General features: G+C 44.5%; 1 protein-coding gene across 1 annotated transcript in view; it reads right to left on the reverse strand.

Annotated features, from left to right (window-relative positions):
* pld1a (phospholipase D1a) overlaps positions 1-9461 on the reverse strand; it is a 31372-nt gene extending 21911 nt beyond the window's left edge. The window contains exon 1 of the mRNA XM_070979149.1: positions 9288-9461. The gene's annotated coding sequence lies outside the window, so the exon portion shown is untranslated. The remainder of the gene's footprint in view (positions 1-9287) is intronic.
* Positions 9462-12066: the final 2605 nt, after the last annotated feature.

Genomic DNA, 12066 nt, shown 5'->3' on the forward strand with positions numbered 1-12066 from the left:
GTCAATGCAATAAAATTCACAAAAGCCACAGTAGCTCATTTCTTTCTTCGAGTGAGGTTTGTAAAGATCTGGATTGTGACATCTTTGCCAAATATTACTTCATAAAAGATGTGGTCTGGAGTTTTGTCAGTGCGTCTGGGACCGACTGCAACCATAGGAGGTGGAGCTGCTGACGAAACAATGCGGTGATGTCATTTTTTCTGTGTAAGACGCCATGTTGTCAGTAAAACCTGACAAAGCTGAGCATCACACACACACATGCATACAGTCAGCCATACACCCCAAAATGAATTTAAAAAATGGCATGCACCCACAGCTGTGCAGTCATGTCACAATAACATACCGCTAATTATAGCGGTCGTGCATGACACCAAGAATAAACACAGTCAAACGACGACATCTCTACACCTCACAGGCAAATATTTGAGAATATACGCATGTTAACACACCATCACGTTCGGTAGATGTTTACTTATGGAGAAGCTCCTCAGTTCTTTGTTTTAGTTTCACTGTGCCTAACCTCACCAGAGCCCACAGCTCAGAACGGGGGTTCAGTTTCACAGGATAACCACTTCATGAGATGCCAAAAACCTGTTAAACCTGTTAGAAAAACGATTCTTCTTGTGTGCTTGTCACACTGCAGCTCCAACTTCATTTTAGCACCGAGAGCAGTCATCCGTAAAACGCTGCATTACTAAGAACAGGGTACAGGCAGGGAGTGGAAAATAAGAGCGCTGCAGCCAACAGCTGCACTGTAATCTGCATTTTAAGTCTCTGACCGCTGAAATCCAGAACGAAACACTCACAAAGAAAGACACTAAATACCACCAAGCAGTACGCTCAGCCATCCAAGACTACCCCATACGCATGTGGTCCATTGGCAAACCGCCCTCTGAGTCCAGATGGAGCAGAAAAGGATAAGAGGGAGAAAGCAAAGGAGAGACAGAGAGCTGCTGACTCAGCAGGGAAAGATTGTGAAAAGAGATTTTACTCAAGGAGTTTTTGGTCTGTTTACTCCTGAACTGCGGTACATCACAGCAGATCATTTCCTGCACTCCATCATGCTGAATCCCACATTTTTCCTTAATTGTTGTGACAAAAATTCTGTCCACTGTTTCGTGAGGTACCGGCAAACCAATTCAGTTCAAAAAGAAAAGCTACTCTCTCATACTGTTAACTCCAAAACAGCTGGGACGCTCGCTGTGCAAAACTTAAATAAAACAGAACGTGACGATTTGCTTTTTGACACATACTCAACTGAAAACAGTACAAAGACAATATATTTAATTTACACTCACATTGATTTTTGTAAATATCTGCTTAGTCTGAATCTGATGCAGCAACATGTTTCAAACAAGTTGGGACAGGAGCGACTAAAGACTGGGAAAATGCTCCAAAAACACCTGTTTGGATCATTCCACAGGTAAACAGGTTGATTGGTAACAGGTGATAGCATCATGATTGGGTATGAAAGGGGCATCCTGGAAAGGCTCAGTCGTTCACAAGTGAGGATGAAGCGAGGTTCACCACTTTGTGAACACATGACTGGATGAAGGAGATCACTACGCGGGCTGAGGAGCACTTTGTGAGCTGTTCTTTGCAAATGATTGCTTTCTATTTTTACCTGCATTTTACACAGCACCTTGGACTGGAGGTGTAATTAACGCTCCTGCAGACAACGTCAACAAGGCCTGTTGTTTAAAAAGATTTATCCTGCAGAGGAAACGTGTAAATATGTGTGTTCATGTGCTGCTATCTCATCCCAGTGATCCAAAATGTGTGCATTCATATGAAACAATGTGGAAAACGTTTCACAGCAGTCTGGTTAAATCAGACAGAAAACATCCCCTTACTGGAAATGCTGCTTAAAGTTTCAGAGAAGGCAGTTACACAGCCGTGACAGAACAATAAAAAAAGTCTGGTGATGGTGTATAAAAAGCTACAAGTGGAGCTATTAAAGTACTGTCGCCATTTTCTGAAAGAATTGTAAACAGAGGCAGTGTTTCGTTCCTCCTTAGGTTAAGCACTGAAGGATGAGCTTTCGGTGATTCATCAGATTTCTAGAACGTTTTCTCTGAGGCAAGTCCAGGCTGGAGCAACACAAACACATGAGACAGACTGAAGAAAAGAACAAAGTGACGAGTTTCCTTTCGGCGAGTGGAGGCCGAAGAAATCACACTCTCTTCCAGAGGTTTACCTTTAAGGACTTTCCATTGACTACCACGTCCAAACAGCTGTCTATCACGCCTAAATCTAACATCTGAGCCTGTATAACTTCTCTCCCACCAAAGTGCTAAATTCTTCTGCTAGGAGCTAAAAATGTTTGCGACAAGTTGATCCCACGCGAGCTCGTACACCAACAGATAACAGCTTGACGGTAAACATTCGCACTCCACTGAACAAGATCCAACACGCTCACACAGCCGAGAGGTACCGTCAGTCAGCCGTTACCTGCAGCGACCGCACGCTTCCTGCTGTGCCTGTGAAGGCGTTTACCTCTTCATTGATCCCATCATTTTCTCATTCTGATTCTGAAATAAGATCACTTTACTGCAGGACTTCAGCAGACTGTTGTTCAAATAGAACTCGAATAGAAAACAGCTCTTCAAGACTATTTCTAAAAGCAGTGTTTTCACATTCCTAAGCAGAGCATGTTTGTCCGTCGCTGAGTCAGCGGCCGCTCTAAATATCTCCCTGTGGACAGGATAGTGAACACAGCTGAGAATGAAGTGACATCTGAATTATTCCATCCTCATTGGACATGTTTAGTAAAGGGTCTGAACTGACTGAACGGACTGAAAAACCATTTAATCCAGTCCAACATAACCTCAAAGCAGCCTGATCTGAACTCTTTGCTAGCCAGTTAGTTAGCCGGTAGCAACATTAGCAGGTATGCAGTCAAAGGCGGGAGCCCTGGTTGAAAAAACACCTTTACTGCCCAAGCTTTTACACAAGTTAGTGAAGAAATGTGTTTGCGTATGCAGATCTGCGGTTTTTAGACTTTAATCATGACTCGCTTGAAGCCAAACTTCCTTGATTCATGACCACCAGGGCTTGTATTTGAGTGCACATTTTCCCACTGATCTTTCATGATGGTCAAAAATCTGAATGAATGCTAATGAATGAATGAATGTTGTTGCATGGAAATTACATAATGTTATAATAAAGTTTGTACTGTATTTAGCCTTCAAGGAGAAATACAGGCTCATTGTGTAAGTCTGTTGGTTAATTTGAACCATACATCTGGAAAATAGAACAAAGACAAAGCAGAAAACGCACATTCCTACAGAAGAAGTTCATCTTTTGTTTAAATCATTAATAACAAATATGATTTCGGTCTAGGTCGACACGCAGGATGCATCACTGGTGAAACTTTTGTGGGGAGTGAAGGAAATCTTAGATTCCAGACAGCGTATTTATGACAGTGCAGTTATCTCGCTGCTCTAAGAATATCCATGACCCCCCGACAGGCTTGACCCACCCAGAGGATAACTGGAGAGGGGCTGGGAATGCTGAAAGTGGCCTGAACGTCTGCCTGTGCAGACTCAGATGTCAAACATATGCACGCACGTCCGTGCATGAAAGTGCTGGTGATGTGTCTGCAGCGTGCGACCTGACGGGAGGCGAGCAGAGAGAGGACGAGAACGCAGTGGAATTCAGTGTTTGCAGCCGTTATCTCTCGACTCCATTCCAATGGAACGCTGCCTACTTCCTGCTTCCTGTCCTGTTGTCATGGCGATAGATTTAACAGCCAGCGAGCTACTCTGTATATAAATATCAACAGAAGCGGCTCAGAGCGTCCGCCTCTCCCTTCATGTGCTGGCATCCCTGTTAAATGTCAATTAGATGGAATCGACGCGTTGTGAACTCAGAGATGAAGAAGTGAAAGAATGAGTGGGAGAAGAACTGCGGCGGTTCAGCGCAGAGTGGCAGCGAGAGAGAAAAATGATCGACATAAGAGCAAAGCGGGCACTAGTCAATCTTCCCAACATGCGACACATGGGAAATTTCGTCTCTCAACCTGCCCGAGAGAGCCATTAAAACATATTGCCACACTTTTCATGCAGGAACCAACCTTCATACGCTCTATTAAGACCAAATCCATTACTGGAGAAGTGATATTCAACTCAGATTTGTGTTTTGGGAAAGACGTTTGTCCCACTGGAGAAATTTTGGTACCACTTTCTAATTAGGGGTCTGTTTCAGATCTAATTAGAGGCTTTATAAACAGGGGTAATAAATCATTACAACCAGGCTGCGAAAATTCTCTCTGACTGATGTTTATTCCACCCCAGCAGCACACTTGCCTCGTCTTCAGCTCTTCATTTCATCAAATGAGCGGCTCCAATGGACAGTTTGACCTCTCATGTCTGTCGGCTAGCTTAGCTTAGCACAAAGTCTGAGAAAAGCTTTGGAAATGCTCAATAATTTAACAGACAGACGTGACAGCGGTATCAACCTTCTCATGTAGCTTTACGCCAAAAGATGAATAAACATCCCAAAACGTCGAACCGCTCCTTTAACATTCATAACTTAAGCTTTGATTTCCATATATTTTTTAAATGTTAGCTCCTTAGGATCTATAACTACAGATGATTGACTAACTTTTGCTGATGGCCTATTAGGAAGCGAGAAACCTGTGGCCACTTATAAATGGGGACTTGTTAGAAAGTTTAATAATTACTGACAGTTACAGAAGGTTAATCCACAATCAATACTGTATTCAACATACGGTTGATCCATTAATCTCTCACACCCATTTTCACCCATTCATGCCACTCTGAGACAGCTGCAGGAAGAAGAAAGCAGGATGAGGCGAGTTTGCTTTAGCTTAGCGGTGGGAAACCTTTGGCCTCTGGAGGCCGCTTGATCTGGGCCACGGGGTGATTCATTAAGTCAAAAAAGCAATTACTTTTTTCAGCAATAAAAAAAATAATATAAAATGGTAGACTAAACACATTCATCCGAGCGGTCCCTGAACGCAACACTCATAGCAGCTGATTTCACATCAATGCTTCATGGTGCCTGTCAGCAGAACAAAAGAGAAATGGACATTTTGTTGAAGTAAAGGACAAGTCAGAGCTGAAATCATCTGAAAACAACTGAAGTGAAATTAAAGCTGTGGGAACCTGCTGTGCAAGAGCAAAAGCCTGCCACGACATCTGAATATGCTGCTGAGGGTGAAACCTCCTTCAGGCATTTGAGAGGTTTAAGGACACGAAAAGTCAACAAAGGGAGTTTAACATATTCGCTGTTTAATGCTGAACCATGAAATCACTGAGCCGTGAAGAAACGACCTGAAACTGAGAGCAACTCTTATCAAAACTGAAAAGACTGACTGACCATAAAACCTGGAAACCAGCTGCGAGGAGCATCATCATCACCGCTATCTAACATCAGCAAAGAGAAGCAGCTCCAGCCACTGCAGAGGTTAGTGTCATACGTGTTCAGTAACAGAGTGAGGCCCTTGACGGGTGTTATTAAAACTGAAATGGCCCTTGATAGAAGAAAGGTTTCACCCCGTTTTTGTTGAATGTGTCTCACGGGAAGCCGTGTTGCATTGCAGTACCTGCCTTTCCAACTGTCCTCCTGAGACGCATCGTAACATAAAACATTTCTCTGTGACTCATGAAATAAAAGATGTGTTTTTGTGGTCTTGAGTCTTGTTTCCTGTAGCAGTGCAGGGACACGTGGGAATGGACACAAGGTCGCCATGGCTGTACTGACGGACAGATAAAAAAAAAAAAAGAAATCTGCATCCCTTATCCCTCACTTAGCTGTCCAAAATTAAGTCAGGAAGTTGAGTCGCTTGCAGCCAAAAAATCCAGTTCACTGCCAAACGTCTGTGATCGGTGTGGGAAGGCGCTGCCATTGGTCCCCATGTGAAGTGATCATACACGCTGCAGCCTGTTCTGTCCTCAAGCTCACTAATTATTCTCTTACAAGTAGACACACGGGGGATTGGGGGGGTTTACTCGACTTGCCGTGCTGTGGCTGCTGCCCAGAGCTGAGTTGTGCTCACTGCACGAGGCCAGAAACCAAATCCTGAACGCTTTGAACAGGGAAACGGTTGCATTGTCCAGGCTGGGTGGAGAATGTTTATATTTCCAATAAAATAACGAAAAGGATTTTCCTCCACCTCTTCAGGGCATCCTGGAGGTAGAGGGGTCTAAGGTGGATGTCGCAGCTGCATTCTGCTTTCGTTCTCTGTGTGTCGTCTCCTTTCGCTCTTTCTCTTAACGGTAGGATCAAATCAAGACTTTGAAAATAGGGTTGGTCTCTCTGGATGAACGTGAAATCACTGAGTCAAGTGGAATTACATGACGGGTTGAGAAAAAGGTGAAGACAACAAATCAAATTTCCAGCATTTCATCATAAAGCTGTGGAACGCACCGACAGTTTCAGTGCCAACGCAGAAAGTTTTGCTGTCAGAGCTGCTCTTCATCACCTCTGACCAGATGTCTTTATCAAACAGTGATCCTCATATCTTATCACAGCATTTATCAAAAATGTGTTATCCAGAATACATGCACAGTCATCCCCACCATAAACTGAGCTCTGCGCGTCAGACATTTGCGCTGGCGCTCCTGCTTTTGTCCCTCGGCGCTGGGCTCGCTTTGCAATACGTGTTTGAAAAGCGTCAAACTATTGAAGAGAACACCGGAGGCGGGCTGAACGGCTATGTCAACATCGATGGAGATGCTGTCACTGATTACCGAGCGTGAGGAAAAATAGATAACTTGTAAGATGCATCGTCTATTCCTGGATGTGCGATAACAAGCTTGACATTTACAAAGTGCTCTGGCAAACAGTGAATGATTCAACTCATTGTACGAATACCATACATACAGTGCATGTAAACATCTTCACTGTGCACCACTCACGCTCACACATCCATACAATAAAGATAAAATAAACCTTGGCATTAACAGCTCGTGTGGTGCCAAGCTCCTCGTGGCGCAGATGGTACAAAGAGGGAGAGAGAAGATGGAGGGAGGAACGGATAGAGAAGCAACAAGAGAGGTCTGTGACACCTCTCTGTCTCTGCCCACACTAAAGCTGCCTATTATCTAATCCTTCACACCATGGATAGGGGGATAGGGATGGTCAGAGCGGCAGAGAAAGCAAGACATACAGTAGATGCCAGAAAAGGAGACGGCGCAATCGTCATCATCGCCAGAGTGGCGTTCTGCTGGCGGCGACACAAGGCATCATTGTGCTGAAGGAGTGATGGAACTGCTCTCTCTCTCTCTCTCTCTCTCTCTCTCTCTCCTTCAGCCAAGCCTGACTCAGCCAGACCACAGCAGCCAAGTTAGAGCCTGGAAATGACCAAACTATACTTTACCGACCGCTGAAGCGACTCTGACTCACCATGATTACAGTGGCAGGACAGAAAGCACCGAGGACCGCCTGCAGCAGTTCTTAGCCATGAACACAGTTCTGGTTTTCTTTGCCCAGGTGTGGAGATACCTGTCCTTTAGACTTCCGCCACCACCCAAATATAATGAAGCTGAATGGAATTTCATTTGTGATGCCAACAGCGTCTTAAAAAGTCAGCAGCTTCATGTTTTCACAGAAACCAGTGAATCAAAAGAAGGTGAGAAGAGGCTTCACTGGAGCTTTGACTTTTAAGAATAGTCAAACAGAGTAATGAGAGCATTGTTTCTGAAGAAATCTCCATTTACCTGCATTGATCTGGGGACACTGGAAATTTCAGAGCCTCTGCAAAATGAACAAAAACTATCTGCTGGACTAGATAGCACTAACGACAAGGGGTAAAACATGATTTCTGGAACTGGGTGGACCAAAACCTTTAAAGTCTGCAAGACATCACCTGATAGCCACCTCGATCTCTGAAATCTCATAAGACAACACATTGGGAGACAGTTTAGGAATAGTGGCAAACTGAAGGTGCTGATGATGGTTTCATCATATCAGCATCTCATGAACCTCTTCTATCTATCAGTCTGTGCACGAGAGACCTTTCATTTGTCTTCAGCAGTAAATGAAGTCCCTGTTCGGGATTTCGAGGCCCGAAAACCCTTCCTATCAGCGACGAGCAGTCTTATGATGCAGCCTGAAAGTGAAAGCTGCAGAAACAATGTCCTGTGTGCTAAAAGCTGTGTTTGAATGACCCACAAATTTGAGGCTGTGGTTGGAAACTGTGGCTTTTTTGACGGTGATTCAACATGAGGCAGAGCATTGCATATGAGAGCACATCTGGAATAAGTTTACACAAGCAATCTGCCCGCCTGGCTAAAAATATTTGAAATCCTTCCAGTCCTTCCTGAGACGAAGACTTCTTGTTAAGTTTACGTCTTCAGCTGGAGAACGGTCAGCGGCTGTGGACTAAAGCTTTCCACCTTCTCCCACTGTCCAGATTAATGATTGACGTGCATCACCCGCAGCTCCGGACTACAACACATGAAATGGGTCGATAAAGTTAAACACACATGCACACGATCGAAGCCTCGGGCAGGAGCAACGGCGATAAAGTTTACTGTACGTGCATGCTGTCAACACATCGGAGAATTATTGAGGTCACGCCTCAGCTGCAGCCTGTGCAGGAGGAAGACTGCTGAATGCCAGAGGTCAGTATCATGTGTATCAGTTCAAAGACAACAGAGGAAGAGGAGGAGGAGGAGGAGGAGGAGGAGGAGGAGGAGGAGGAGGAGGAGGAGGAGGAGGGTGGTAGCAGCAGAGAAAAGAGAAGCAAAATATCTCCAGTCTTCCCATGACATTCCAGCTGAGGCAACAAAGTTTCACAACAGGGCGTGAGAAGGGGGGCAGCAGGCCAACACACACACACACACACACACACACACACACACCCACACACACACACACACACACACACACACACACACACACACACACACACACACACACACACACACACCTGTGCAGTTTTACACAACAGGTAACACACAAACTGTTGCAGCATTTCATTGGTAAACACTCCGAACTGCAGGACCACGAGCGTCACCTCCACCACGTAACGCACGTCTGTCCAGCATGAGCAGACACAGCGACACCTTCTCCTGTTAAACACACATCTGCTGTGCAGCAAGACGACAAGAGCTGCCCCCAGCCCACTGTTAGGAGCTGGAGGCATAATGGCAGACCCTTACATACTGCACATTCTTCTCCATGATCCCACTGACAACCCATACCCAAGGAGTGTCACAGAGACACACATCCCACCCCCTCCAGCCCAAGCCCATGGACGCAAATAGAACAGAGCAGACACCCAGGCAAACAGAGAGGGAGAGGGAGACATTACCAACCTGCTCTTTCTGTGGACGTGCAGTCCACATGCTGGTTGCTGATCAGTCCCCTTGTCTTCACTGAATGGACGGCAACACTGAGACAGACACTCTCCCCACAGAGACGTGTGCAGCAGCACTCAGCAGACAGCTAATCCTTTGCTCCCTCTGTTCTCTAACTCAGTAAGTGTGGCTGAGAGAAAACTAACTGTGAACTCTCTCCAACTCCTCAGGAAGGGAGGGGTCTCTGAAACTCTACACCAATCGCAGCAACAGGTTCCTCCCACAGGCGTCTCTCATTGGATAAAAACACTTCTGGACTTTTGGTGAAGGAGGAGGAGAAAACACTGACACTGGTGCTGCCTGTGATCTCATCATTTCACGTTCTCACTTTGTTTTGTCTCTTGTTCTGGTCTGTGTGCGTGTGTGTCTGTGTGTGTGCGTGTGTGTTTGTCTGTGTGTGTTTCTCTGGCTTTATGCACATGTACCTGCCTGTGTCTGTCTGTCTGTTCACATCAGTGTATTCATGAGCATGTCTGACTGCCTGTGGTTTTGCATGCATGTGAGTCCTTTTGAGTCCTTATTGTTAAAAAAAAATCTAAAAATATGAAAAACAAAAAATAGAAAAAGAACAAACAATAATGCCAAGACTTTGATTTACCTGTAAGTCCAGCTGAATGCTGAAAAGTTCTCATATAACACCTGTAGAACTAAACCATTCATTGGTTTGGCAGCCACTCACAAGCAAGTCTTTAGAGCCACAGGTTCAAGTACAAATCAAGAGAGATCTCTTCCTCCATCTTGTGGATGAAGGAATGTACTGCACCCCTCAAAAACCACTCAGCTGTAAAGTGTGTGTGCATGGGTGTGTGTTTGTGAATGTGTATTACTCATATTGTGGTGACATAGACTGTTTACACATTCACATTGAGGTAAGTGAGTAGGTATGTAATACAAATCATTACATTTCAGGGTAAAGACTTGGGTTGAGGTTAGGGTAAGTCTCCAGGAAATGAATGTAAGTCTATGTAATGTTGTCATTAATGATGGAAACAAGGCATGTGTGTGTGTGTGTGTGTGTGTGTGTGTGTGTGTGTGTGTGTGTGTGTGTGTGTGTGTGTGTGTGTGTGTGTATGAAAGGGACTTTACCCCGTTCTCTACCGCACCCTGGAAGCCGAAGTCAGACAACATCAAACTGAAAACACAACCTCTTTTCCATGCTTACCAAACGCACTCAGGAATCACATGAGCGGAACGAGGACCTCAACAGTCGAGCGGTAAATGCACAGAACGCACAGCAGTAAAATCATAAAAAGAACAAACAGAGATGAACTTCAGGAAACCATGACAGACCTCTGTGTCATACACATCACATTCAGCTCACAGCCATGAAAAGCGCAGACAGGAAAATCTTTCCTGACTCTAAAATACAGCCGTGTTTCAGTGAAGACGCCCAGTGCTGCTGCTTTGACCCCTGCTGTCTCAGAAACAGTCCAGTTTGGACATTTGGTGTATAAATAGCGCTGATTTCGGCTTGTTGTTTGGCTGTTATCATCATCACCACTGATACGTAGTTAGATACAAATGTCAGAAGTTCATAGGTTAAGGTCTTACCTGAAAATCTAAAAAGGACCGTCACTCAAACACACACTAACACAGCCAAACCGGCACAAACACACACATACAATACATGTACGCATCACATGACCACAGACAGACACATACCTGAAGAAAAGGTGCCAAAGAGGCTGTGAAAGACCCAAGAGTTCTGACAAACGTCCTGCTCCAGTTGTTTCCACCATTAAAATCTCTCTCTCTCTCTCTCTCTCTCTCTCTCTCTCTCTCTCACTCACACACACACACACACACACACGCACACGCACACGTATTCAGTGGTCATAAACATAATGGCATCCACTGGTAAACAGCACAAAGGGCGGAGAGATAACAATATCTGAAGCATGATGGTTTCATCAGTGCTGTAAAAATAGAGATACAAATTGCAAATTGTGCTGAGCTTCACACTTATATCCAATCCAGTCATTTGTTTCAGCAGTAAGACCTGCAGCAGACCGTCATTAAGGCAGTAAGAAAATAAGATACGATGATTGTTGATCTAAGCTGACAGCGATGCAGTGTACAGTATTGTATTCCACCTGGTGCAGTAGTGTTAACTACACACTCAGTGAAAATGAAGTTAAAACCAGACTCTGGCTGCACTGGAATTTAGATTATTTAATGAGGTTAAACTACTTTTGAATCACATATTTAACTGGTCACTTAAAGACTAAGAACAACAGGATATTCTGTTTGTCTGCTCTAACCTCATTTCGCACCATGCAGCATTTCTCCTCTGGCTGAAGCATGACATCCTCCACATGCATGTGCATATCATGTCCTGTAATGTTCTTTGCAAACAAACCTCCTCAGCAGACAGGGGGGGTTATGTTGCAAATTTGCAAACACTCTTTAAAGCAGCATGCTCCTAAATGCCACACCATGGTCCCTGCTGTCATTCTGCAGAGGGCAGCTTGGAGCCGTAAATTCAATCTGGGATTCAGACTGACTATAATGCAGTTTGATGCTTTGTGGAATTTAATGAGTGCAGGTCTGAGATGTTAAGCATCAACAGTTTGACGCCCCACCAGGTAAAAACTGCACTTTCCAAACTTAAAGCCCAAATAGCTCTTTAAAAAAATCCATATGCAGATTATTGTAAGGATCTCAGGTAGAACCTTATAATATTACACTGTTGTCTAAACTGATCCATGTGGGAAAAAATATATTTTTTACTCATCTC

Source organism: Chaetodon trifascialis, chromosome 14 (genome assembly GCF_039877785.1).
Source record: "Chaetodon trifascialis isolate fChaTrf1 chromosome 14, fChaTrf1.hap1, whole genome shotgun sequence".
In the NCBI taxonomy this organism is placed as follows: Eukaryota; Metazoa; Chordata; class Actinopteri; order Chaetodontiformes; family Chaetodontidae; genus Chaetodon; species Chaetodon trifascialis.